This window comes from Ranitomeya imitator, chromosome 1 (genome assembly GCF_032444005.1).
Source record: "Ranitomeya imitator isolate aRanImi1 chromosome 1, aRanImi1.pri, whole genome shotgun sequence".
Classification (NCBI taxonomy): domain Eukaryota; kingdom Metazoa; phylum Chordata; class Amphibia; order Anura; family Dendrobatidae; genus Ranitomeya; species Ranitomeya imitator.
Genome location: NC_091282.1, coordinates 575,752,590 through 575,765,082, shown reverse-complemented (window position 1 = coordinate 575,765,082; position 12,493 = coordinate 575,752,590). Strand labels below are relative to the sequence as shown.

At 42.1% G+C, this 12,493-nt stretch overlaps 2 protein-coding genes across 2 annotated transcripts in view; one reads left to right on the top strand and one right to left on the bottom strand.

Annotated features, from left to right (window-relative positions):
- MISP (mitotic spindle positioning) overlaps nt 1–7,663 on the bottom strand; it is a 602,516-nt gene extending 594,853 nt beyond the window's left edge. Inside the window, exon 1 of the mRNA XM_069767843.1 lies at nt 7,548–7,663. The gene's annotated coding sequence lies outside the window, so the exon portion shown is untranslated. The remainder of the gene's footprint in view (nt 1–7,547) is intronic.
- Nucleotides 1–12,493, top strand: part of PRSS57 (serine protease 57) — a 226,959-nt gene that overhangs the window by 115,855 nt on the left and 98,611 nt on the right. The gene's annotated exons all lie outside the window — the stretch shown is intronic.

Here is a 12,493-nt window from a genome sequence, read left to right as displayed (position 1 = left end):
CAAGAGGAGATGATACAGGTATATACTATATACAGGAGGAGATGACATACAGGTATATACTATATACAGGAGGAGATGACAACCTGGTATATACAGGGGAGATGACATACAAGTACATACTATATACAGGGGCGATGACACACAGGTATATACTATACACAGTGGAGATGACACACAGGTATATACTATATACAGGAGGAGATGACATACAGGTATATACTATATACTGGAGGAGATGACACACAGGTATATACTATATATAGGAGCAGATGATACACAGGTATATACTATATACAGGAGGAGATGACTTACAGGTACATACTATATACAGGAGGAGATGACACACGTATATACTATATACAGGATGAGATGACATACAGGTACTGTATATAGTATATAAAAGAGATGACACATAGGTATATAGAGGAGGAGATGACATACAACAGGTATATACTATATACAGGGGAGATGACATACAGGTATATATATATATACAGGAGATGACATACAGGTATATACTATATATAGGAGGAGATGACATACAGGTATATAGTATATACAGAAGAGATGACATAGAGGTATATAATATATACAGGAGATGACACATGGGTATATACAATATACAGGAGGAGATGACATACAGCAGGTATATACTATTTACAGGGGAGATGACATACAGGTATATATATATATATACAGGAGATGACATACAGGTATATACTATATATAGGAGGAGATGACATACAGGTATATAGTATATACAGAAGAGATGACATAGAGGTATATAATATATACAGGAGATGACACATGGGTATATACAATATACAGGAGGAGATGACATACAGCAGGTATATACTATTTACAGGGGAGATGACATTCAGGTATATACTATATACAAGAGAAGACATACAGGTGTATACTATATATAAGGGAGATGACAATCATGTATATACTGAGGTGAAAATGACGGGTGTAGGGGAATGAGAGGAGTGAGGGGGAAAATAAGAGGAGTGAGGGGGAAAGTGAGAGGTGTAAGAGAGAAAATGAGAGATGTGAGGGGAAAATGAGAGGTGTGATGGGAAAATAATAGAAGTGAGGTGCTATAACTAACCACAGATATTTACTTTGCCCAGGCAACGCCGGGCTCTTCAGCTAGTAGGGAATAAATCATAAAAAGTGCTTGAAGACAATATTCATACCACGTGGTGCCAATGTCTGGGATTCGTGTAATCAAAAGGACTCTTTTTTTAACAATGTATATAAATCCACTCTCCATCTCGACTGATTAATCTGCTCAAAAACATGATATCTCAGTTGGGCTACTGTGTGACCTGCACTATGGAAATGTTGTGGAACAGGCAGCATCAGGTTTTTTGCACCAGATTCGGATCTCCTTGTTGTGTGTTGCCTGTAATGTGAAGGGTGTCACAGCCCCATTATACTATTTCTACTCTGGGTAAATTGATGCCACTATGGTGGTGTGACAATATTTTTTGAAATATGGAGACTCCCTCAGAGGACCAAGCCTACACTGTTCACTCATCCACCTCTTACTGATCAATTTGTCAGCTATAAATGCTGGACCAGGTCCTGTCAGATCCATCCATACTGCGCCATTATTAAATTTCTGCAATTGATGCCACTTTTCCATTGGGCCCCTAATTGTTGGAAATGTTTGTATTCCAAGTTTTCTCTCCTTCATGTGTATTGCCTGAATTTGACAGCTACTCTAGGAAAAAAATGGAGACACAAAGTGCAAAATAGGGTCTTATCCTCTAGATAACCAAGAGAGCTTTCTTAGAATTGCTCACCTGATTTTGTTGAATGAAGAGCATGTAGCGATTTCGACTGCTGCAGATCCACAAGCCAATCAACGGCCGTATGACAATATAAACTGTGCAGGAGGTGTGGGTTAAATCTGCGCTGCCTTAATAATGAAGTTCCAAGGATAATAAATTTAATAGGTGGTTTATTCAACGCGTTCAACGCGTATGTTGTATGTGGAATTTCCTTAAGAGGTCGCACTGACCTTGAAACGCATTGAATAAACCACCTTTTAAATTTATTATCCTTGGAACTCCCTTATTAAGGCAGCGCGGATTTAACCCACACCTCCTGCACAGTTTATACTGAATTTGACAGAGCAGGCCTACACCGGTCCCTCACTCACCTCTTAATTTCAACTTAATTTCAAAACTGTTAGGCCATGTTCACACCATCCTTTTTTTCATGCGGAATCGCCGCGATTTTCCCGCTGCGGGTCCGCAGCTGTTTTCATTGCAGGGTACATTACAATGTGCCCTATGGAAAACAGGAACTGCTGTGCCCACATTGCGGAAAATCGCGAAAAAAGCCGCACTGAATTGCCGCGGTAAAAAGGAAGTACCATGTCACTTCTTTTTGCGGAACTGCAGCGGTTCTGCACCCATAGACCTCCATTGTGAGGTCAAACCCGCAGTAAAACCCGCAGATGAAAAATATATCTGCGGGTTTTACTGCGGTTTGTGGTGCAGAACCGCTGCAGTGTGGCTGCCCCCCGTGCCCCAATCCCACGCCCCGTGCTCCGATGCCCCCCCGTGCCCTAATCTCCCCCCTTATACTTACCCGGCCTCCCGGTGTCCGTCCGGCCGTCTTCTCCCTGGGCGCCGCCATCTTGCAAAATGGCGGGCGCATGCGCAGTGCGCCCGCCGAATCTGCCGGCCGGCAGATTCGTTCCAAAGTGCATTTTGATCACTGAGATAGGTTATATCTCAGTGATCAAAATAAAAAAAATAGTAAATGACCCCCCCCCCCTTTGTCACCCCCATAGGTAGGGACAATAAAAAAATTAAGAATTTTTTTTTTCCACTAAGGTTAGAATAGGGTTAGGGTTAGGGGTAGGGTTAGGGTTAGGGTTAGGGGTAGGGTTAGGGTATTTTCAGCCATTTTAACCCTAAAAAACTTCCTAGAAAACACACAGACTCTGCATAGAAAACTGCATGAAAAAACGCATTAAAAAACGCATCAAAAAAGCACCAAAAAAGCACCAAAAAAAGGACCTGCGTTTTCTGCCAAGAGCTGCGGTTTTTAGTCCTGAAAAAAAGGAGGGAAATCAGGAACGTGTGAACATACCCTAAATGTTGGGCCAGACCTTTTCTCCTGCATGGTCCACGCCTGACTGCTGCTCCATTATAACATTTCTACTGTGGGTCAATTGATGCCACTTCTCCTGGTGTCAGCCCCTAATTGTCACGAGTCATTAAGAGATTTGTGCCAATTTAAATGTTGTTTTTTCCTTTTGGCCCAGCAAGAGTTAATGTCAGTCTCTTGCTGGCTGTTCTTTAAGGCTGGTCAGCTGATGTTGGTTAGTAACCACTCCCACCTCCCTTTTATACAGATACAGGACCCATTAGCTGTTCTTTGGTTATAGAGCTTTTGCTTTATGCAGACCAGCTAGTTGTGTAGAGCTCCTGTGTGACGGTGGTAATGCTGCTGTGAGAGTTCTGCTCCTGGTGACGTTTTATCTGCTGCTTTGGAGCTTAGCAGCACTGAGTATTTCCCCATTTTGTCTGTGCCATCTTTGTCTCTTCCCGTGTATTACCATCTGCAGTGGTGAGGCTATCGTGCTTGCCAGCAGTGCACTAGCCAGGATACATAGAGTTGACAGTCAGGGACCAGGCACCTTAGGGAAGGTCCCGCTTAGGATGTTAGAGAAGCTTAGGGACAGGCACAGGTTGGTGTCAGGAGGTGTCCTGTTGTGAATTCTGTGGCTGAATTCACTCCTGTGGTCACAAGTGGTACTGCAGCTTCTGAGCTTCCTCCCTCAGGTGTTCTGGTGAGCTCGTTAACTGCTTCATTACTTAACTCCGCCTGATGCTGCTATCCTTGCTCCTTGTCAATGTTTCAGTGTTGGATCTGAGCTTCTCCTGATTGTTCCTGTGACCTGCTGCTCTGTATAGCTAAGTGCTTTTTGCTTTTTTGTTGCTTTTTTTCTGTCCAGCTTGTCTTTTGTTTTGCTGGAAGCTCTGAGACGCAAAGGGTGTACCGCCGTGCCGTTAGTTCGGCACGGTGGGTTTTTTTTGCCCCCTTTGCGTGGTTTTGCTTTAGGATTTTTTGTAGACTGCAAAGTTCGCTTTACTGTCCTCGCTCTGTCATAGAATATCGGGCCCCACTTTGCTGAATCTATTTCATCCCTACGTTTTGTCTTTTCATCTTACTCACAGTCATTATATGTGGGGGGCTGCCTTTTCCTTTGGGGAATTTCTCTGGGGCAAGTCAGGCCTATTTTTCTATCTTCAGGCTAGCTAGTTTCTTAGGCTGTGCCGAGTTGCCTAGGTAGTTGTTAGGCGCAATCCACAGCCGCTTTTAGTTGTGTTTAGGATAGGATCAGGTGTGCAGTCTACAGAGTTTCCACGTCTCAGAGCTCGTTCTTGTATTTTTTGGTATTTGTCAGATCACTGTGTGCGCTCTGATCGCTAAGCACACTGTGTTTCTGGATTGCCTTCATAACACCTGTCATTAGCAAACATAACAGTGTCCCATCTCCTGCTCCCTATCGTTGGGGTCTCCTCTCCCTTTTCCATCCCATTGTATTTATATGCTGTATCATCCACCAGATTTACTCATGTCCGAGTGTGACATTATAGCCAAACTGCACCATTTTCTGACGTTCCTATGGCTCATGCTGAGGCTTTTGCACATCTGATCACAGATGCTGCAGCAGCTTCAGCAGATGTCTGGGTTATTGCTCTCTGCCCAAGACCTGGCTCAACTGGAACCCAAAGTATCTGTCCCTGACAGGTTTTTTTGAGGGAGAGATACATTTACAGTCTTCAAGGAATATTGCACATTATATTTCAGGCTCTTGTTCCTCAGGGAGGGAGCATTATTGAAACTATAATAGCTATTGTAATTGGGAGATTTATCTCTGTCTCCGGTATCATACACATATGCACCCCTAGTATATATAAGGTATAAGGGTTTGAAAACTGGTAAACCCTGAATTAACAGGGAAATTACCCCCCAAAAAGACTGCTGAAGTTCCTGATTTAGCACTTTATAGCACAGCTGCACTTTAGAAACAATTGGTGTTGGTCGTAGTGTTTCTTTGTTAAGTTTGTTAAGAGCCGTTGGTGAGCGGGGGCGCCATGTCGAATTTAGGGTGCCAAACTCCGCTGTGAGTAGGGAGAGATCACCCCCTCACCACATTAGGGTACCGTCACACAGTGGCATTTTGATCGCTATGACGGCATGATTTGTGACGTTCCAGCGATATATCCGTGACGTTCCAGCGATCTCGCTGTGTCTGACACGCTCCTGCGATCAGGGACCCCGCTGAGAATCGTACGTCGTAGCAGATCGTTTGAAACTTTCTTTCGTCGTCTAGTGTCCCACTGTGGCGGCATGATCGCATGGTGTAACAAAGGTGTGCACGATATTGTATACGATGTGCGCATAGTAACCAACGGCTTCTACATCGCACATACGTCATGAAATTATCGCTCCAGCGTCGTACATTGCAAAGTGTGACAGCAGTTTACGATGCTGGAGCGTCACGGATCGTGCCGTCGTAGCGATCAAAATGCCACTGTGTGACGGTACCCTAGTCTCTATCCTTTTTAGTATTGTTTAAGATTGATAAGATTGTATGGTTAAAGCTGTTACTGTCTCTTGACCCTATATAAAAGGGTAATTTTATCCATAAGAATTAAAGATTACATTTTAGGGGTATTTTTTTGAATATGGTTTAAACTTGATTTATACTTCAGTAGTAATTATTTTTGGTACAAATGCACGCAAAATTTAACTTTCCCAACAAAGACTGCAGTTCACTTTTAACGTTACCTTCTGCAAACCACTCACTCTGAAAACCTCTGCCCGCATTCCAACCACTTTTTCTTCTGGAAATCTACATTCCATCGCCATGGCATCAATCTTAATTCCCAAGAAACTCAAAGAAGTCACCGGCCCAACAGTCTTCTCCATCGCTAAGGGAACCCCAATTTTTTTAGCCAAACCTTCCATTGTATGCAATCACATAGAACAATCTGATGTTTGAGCTGATACAATGAACAAAAATCATCTAGGTAATGAATGCAAGACTTCAGCTGAGACATCTCCTTAACCACCCACTCTAAAAAGATACCAATTGTCTCAAAATAAGCACACGAAAGCGAACATCCCATGGGAAGACAGCGATCAACGAAAAATCCTCGTCCCAAAAACATCCCAGCAAATGCTATCGGGATTTACTGGTAACGATCTGAATGATCCACATTCGTTTTTGCCAACAGAACACCTATACCGCACAACTGTACCCAGTCCATAGCCGCATCAAACGAGGTATACAACACCGAACATAACTGCGAATCAATCCCATCGGTCACTGAAAAACCCTTATGAAAATATAGGTGATGGATTAATGTAAATTTATTTGGCTCCTGTAAGGGAGAAGACTGGGCTGTGGGTGCTGACAGCGCACTGGGTCCAGAACTGCTGGGGCAGAGCCTATTGTTGCGGGGGGGAAAGAAATTGAGGACGGAGGAGACCCATGACCTGGAGAGAGAGGGCGTGGTGAGCCAGAGGAGGATAAAGGATTTTGCGAGGTTCCCACCAGAGAAAGGCAAGAGTGCGGACCTGCATCACTCTGAGGGTAGCGTTAGGCCACACAGCAGCAAAAGAGGACAAGTGCAGAAAGGACCAGGGAGGGAGCGTTGCCCAGTGCGCAGGCCAGAGCACGCTGAGCGGGAGATTGTTGTGTGAGATTCCTGGCTGAAGCGCATGCCGAGCTGGAGATTGTTGTGAGACTCCTGGCTGCAGATCCCACCGAGCAGGAGGTTGTTTTGAAAGACTCCCAGCCGCTGGGCAGCTGAACGGACTGGGGGCTCAGCTGGCAAAACCGGTGACTGACCGCTGCCACCAGAATTGATCAAATGGTATTTGTGCCAAGACCAAAATAATTTGTGCCAATATATCAAGTATATAGAACAAGTGCTACTGAGAAATAACCACAATACCAACCAGTATCAGGACACCACTGCCCTGCACACACCACTCCAACGCACGTTTCGCTTGCCGCTTTGTCAGATCAATTGCACCATTATCATTATTGTTTCTTTTGGCACTAACTATTTTATTAATTGGATTTACACTAATTTTTTGTGAAATGATTTTCACTGGATTATATGAATTTATTTGGTTTTAATTATGTTCATTCTGCACTGTGCACTTGTATTATTTAAGAATGAATTTAGTGTTTATAATTATTGATATTTGATTTTGATTTGTGTACATTTACAGTTAGGGCCAGAAATATTTGGACAGTGACACAAGTTTTGTTATTTTAGCTGTTTACAAATACTTGTTCAGAAATACAATTATATATATAATATGGGCTGAAAGTGCACACTCCCAGCTGCAATATGATAGTGTCCACATCCAAATCGGAGAAAGGGTTTAGGAATCATAGCTCTGTAATGCATAGCGTCCTCTTTTTCAAGGGACCAAAAGTAATTGGACAATGGACTCTAAGGGCTGCAATTAACTCTGAAGGCGTCTCCCTCGTTAACCTGTAATCAATGAAGTAGTTAAAAGGTCAGGGGTGGATTCCAGGTGTGTGGTTTTGCATTTGGAAGCTGTTGCTGTGAGCAGACAACATGCGGTCAAAGGAACTCTCAATTGAGGTGAAGCAGAACATCCTGAGGCTGAAAAAAAAGAAAAAATCCATCAGAGAGATAGCAGACATGCTTGGAGTAGCAAAATCAACAGTTGGGTACATTCTGAGAAAAAAGGAATTGACTGGTGAGCTTGGGAACTCAAAAAGGCCTGGGCGTCCACGGATGACAACAGTGGTGGATGATCGCCGCATACTTAATTTGGTGAAGAAGAACCCGTTCACAACATCAACTGAAGTCCAGAACACTCTCAGTGAAGTAGGTGTATCTGTCTCTAAGTCAACAGTAAAGAGAAGACTCCATGACAGTAAATACAAAGGGTTCACATCTAGATGCAAACCATTCATCAATACCAAAAATAGACAGGCCAGAGTTAAATTTGCAGAAAAACACCTCAAGAAGCCAGCTCAGTTCTGGAAAAGTATTATATGGACAGATGAGACAAAGATCAACCTGTACCAGAATGATGGGAAGAAAAAAGTTTGGAGAAGAAAGGGAACGGCACATGATCCAAGGCACACCACATCCTCTGTAAAACATGGTGGAGGCAACGTGATGGCATGGGCATGCATGGCTTTCAATGGCACTGGGTCACTTGTGTTTATTGATGACATAAGAGCAGACAAGAGTAGCCGGATGAATTCTGAAGTGTACCGGGATATACTTTCAGCCCAGATTCAGCCAAATGCTGCAAAGTTGATTGGACGGCGCTTCATAGTACAGATGGACAATGACCCCAAGCATACATCCAAAGCTACCCAGGAGTTCATGAGTGCCAAAAAGTGGAACATTCTGCAATGGCCAAGTCAATCTCCAGATCTAAACCCAATTGAGCATGCATTTCACTTGCTCAAATCCAGACTTAAGACGGAAAGACCCACAAACAAGCAAGACCTGAAGGCTGCGGCTGTAAAGGCCTGGCAAAGCATTAAGAAGGAGGAAACCCAGCGTTTGGTGATGTCCATGGGTTCCAGACTTAAGGCAGTGATTGCCTCCAAAGGATTTGCAACAAAATATTGAAAATAAAAATATTTTGTTTGGGTTATGTTTATTTGTCCAATTACTTTTGACCTCCTAAAATGTGGAGTGTTTGTAAAGAAATGTGTACAATTCCTACATTTTCTATCAGATATTTTTGTTCAACCCTTCAAATTAAACGTTACAATCTGCACTTGAATTCTGTTGTAGAGGTTTCATTTCAAATCCAATGTGGTGGCATGCAGAGCCCAACTCGCGAAAATTGTGTCACTGTCCAAATATTTCTGGCCCTAACTGTATATCATGCAATTTGATTAAATACACTGAGCTATTTATTTTGTGCCAATCAGTTTCAGTATGCCCTGCCCTGTGCATACATAGATAAACAACAAAATTCACCCTAGTGAATTCATGTCCACCATCAAATATAGGACCAATATCAAAGTGAACATAGAACAATGATAACAAAAATAGTAAAAAAGTATAATTTTATTGAAAAATAAAAATAAAAAATACACAAAGGAAAACAACCAACAGTACTACACCAAATTACAAAGAATATATTGAATGAGGAGACCAGATCCATATAATGTAAAAGATACTAGAAAAATATATGACCCTCCAAAGTGCAAAAATAGATGACACAAAATAGGCCATCTATCTCAATAAAGTGCATATGCATACATAATAAGTAGTCTAACCTAGACCAAACAAGTGCATAAAACTCTGGAAAAATACTAGTACCAGTGTGAAGATGATCTGTGACCCTCAAGGACTCCGACTCCAACGTACGTTTCGCCTAAGTGGCTTTTTCAAGGAGTGAAGAGGAAGTGAAAATGGAGTGTGTTTTAAACATAGCTCCAACCAATCACATGGAGTAAAGATGATCATGTGAGCAATAAAGATGAAAAAATATAATAACCCTACTAAAATATATATAAATATATGGGATAAGACGTTTCACTCATTCATATATATCCTGGAACAATATACACATAATAAATAATAAAATTACATCAGAACAAAGCACAATATACGGCGAAACCGGAAGTGACATAGAGATTCACATAAGAAGACATATGGCCACAAGCTTTACATATGAGAACAATACATGGTCTAAAACAGATCGATCATCTTAAACAGTGCAGCGCTGTGAATAAACTTAAGATTACATAAAAATAGAGCGCGTTATGCGACGAGAACCGTAAGTGACACACCAAGTACAAATTAGCATATGTAAGCAGTAATGGAATACCTCGCAAACCAGCGTGAGATATAATCTAAGAGTGACCGATCCTATGAAGGGGCACAGCGCCGCGGACCCACATGTAATATACTGAAACCGGACAGTCACCGCCAAACCGGAAGTGACGTTCCGCAGTCCGTACTAACACAGCGGAAACACATGGCCACAACAAACGCATGTGGCATAATATGATCACCTAGCAACCCATAAAAGAGCGCACACCTCCAGTATATCCCGCCCACCAAAGGTGACAGAGCGGCATAATACGATCACCTAGCAACCCGGGAAGGCACACCTCCAGTATACCCCGCCCACCAAAAGTTACAGAGCGGCATAATTCGATAACCTAGCAACCCGGGAAGGAGTGCACACCTCCAGTATACCCCGCCCACCGAGGGTGACAGAGCGCTATAAACGCCCCGTCCATACCACAGTGCCCTGATGTAAAATACTTAAAAACCAAAACGGTAAGTAACGCCGGAGGGGCATATAAATATTCCAATACAGCCCTAGTGAAATGACACACATTTAATATTGATTCACATTTGACCATGCGCACAAGCGGAACCATATGACCGCTAATGAACAGTCAAATAGAATCTAATATATGTAACAGATAATGTTATAAAGATGAATACCCCTAAAGACAAAAATAATATAATAAATAAATAAACAGTGCAGTGAGACACACGTGCGAACGAGTGAAAAAATAAAAATAAAAAATAATAATAAAGAAATATATTTTATTTAGATACAAGATAAAAACAACATAACGATGCCATCCAATATCCCAATCAGATCTAGATGCCAAGGAGGACCTAAAAATTAAAAACAAGACAGAAAAAAGAACAATGTTAATAAAACTTACAAATTAGCACTAAAAGACATCTGCTCATTAAGGCCATGGGGTGCCAGGGTATTCAATCTGTAAATCCACTTGGCTTCGATTTGGGCCAACCTCCTCTTGATATCACCACCTCTTGTGTTCAATACAATGTGGTCAATCCCTCTGACCCTCAATAAAGAGCTATCACACTGATGGAACAGCTTAAAATGCTTAGGCACAGTTTTGAGGGATTGAATGTCAATAGCTGTTTGAGCTGCTATAATATCTAAAACGTGCTCCCTAACTCTTCTTCTTAGTTCCCTGGAGGTTAAACCAACATATTTCAGTTCACAAGGACAACTAGCGCAGTAAATAACCGCAGTAGTCGTACACGTGATAGGGTAGAGGATGTTATAAGTCTTATTCCCATCAGCATTGGAGAATACAGTACACCTTTCAACATTGGGGCACGCTACACAGGAGCCACAAGGACGGCAGCCCCATTTAGGGCCCCGTGAGCCAAACGGATTATCATTCTTTTTGTTCACATAATGGCTATGTACCAACGAATCCTTAATGTTTGGTGACCTCCTGTAAGTTACAGATGGTTTGGATGGAAGGTTTTGCGCAAGGATAGGATCCAATTGCAGGACCTTCCAATGTTTGGATAAAATATCCCTCACCTCATACCATCTGCAATTGAAAGTTTGAATATACCGTACCTTGTCACCGTTCCCATTTTCCAATCTCTGTTTATTCAATGCTTGGGAACGGTCAGTGCGTCTTGCTCGCCAGTATGCCCATTTAATGCATCGTGAAGAGTATCCTCTTTCAGCAAATCTTTCACTCAAATCTCTACTTTGCCTCTCAAAAGAAGACTCATCAGAGCAAATGCGTCGCATCCGTAGAAACTGTCCCACGGGTATGCCTTTAATAAGGCTTTGTTGATGTGATGAGGAAAAATGAAGAAGACTGTTTGTAGAGGTCAGTTTCCGGAACACGTCTGTATGTATAAATCCAAGTTCATCAACTTCCAACAGAATATCCAAAAATTCCATATTAGATCTTCCTGCTTTATATGTCAGACGTAAGTTCAAATTGTTGTCGTTCAAATGGCCCATAAAGATCTGTAATTCATCAAAAGAACCCTGCCAAATAAACAAAATATCATCAATGTATCTTCCCCAGTATTGCACTCTATCAACCAGGGGGAGAGGTTCAGTAATAAAAATCTTCCTCTCCCACAGCCCCAGGAACAAATTTGCATATGAGGGAGCAAAGGCCGCCCCCATTGCTGTTCCCTGGAGCTGTAGGAAAAATTTCTCATTAAAAATAAAAAAATTATGAGTGAGTGCAAACTGGAGAAGATCCACGATAAAAGAAGAAAACTCACCGTCCTCACTGGACATCCTCAAAAATTGTTCAACAGCCGTAACGCCTTCTTTGTGTATTATAGACGTATACAAAGATTCAATGTCGCAGGTGACTAGAATCATATTCTCTTGCAACTGTAATCCATCCATTTTCCGAAGTACATCATTCGTGTCCTTAAGGTAGGATGGTAAAGTTTCTACCATAGGATGAAGAACAAAGTCAATTAATTTGCATATTGGCTCAATAAAGTTATTGTTCCCTGCCACAATCGGACGACCTGGTGGACATGACGCATTTTTGTGTACTTTAGGGAGTACATAAAATGTGGCAATGGTGGGATATTCTACAGATAAATATTCCATCTGTTTCTCACTGATGATGAAAGCCTCCACTGCCTTCAAAAGAATGTCCCTAAGT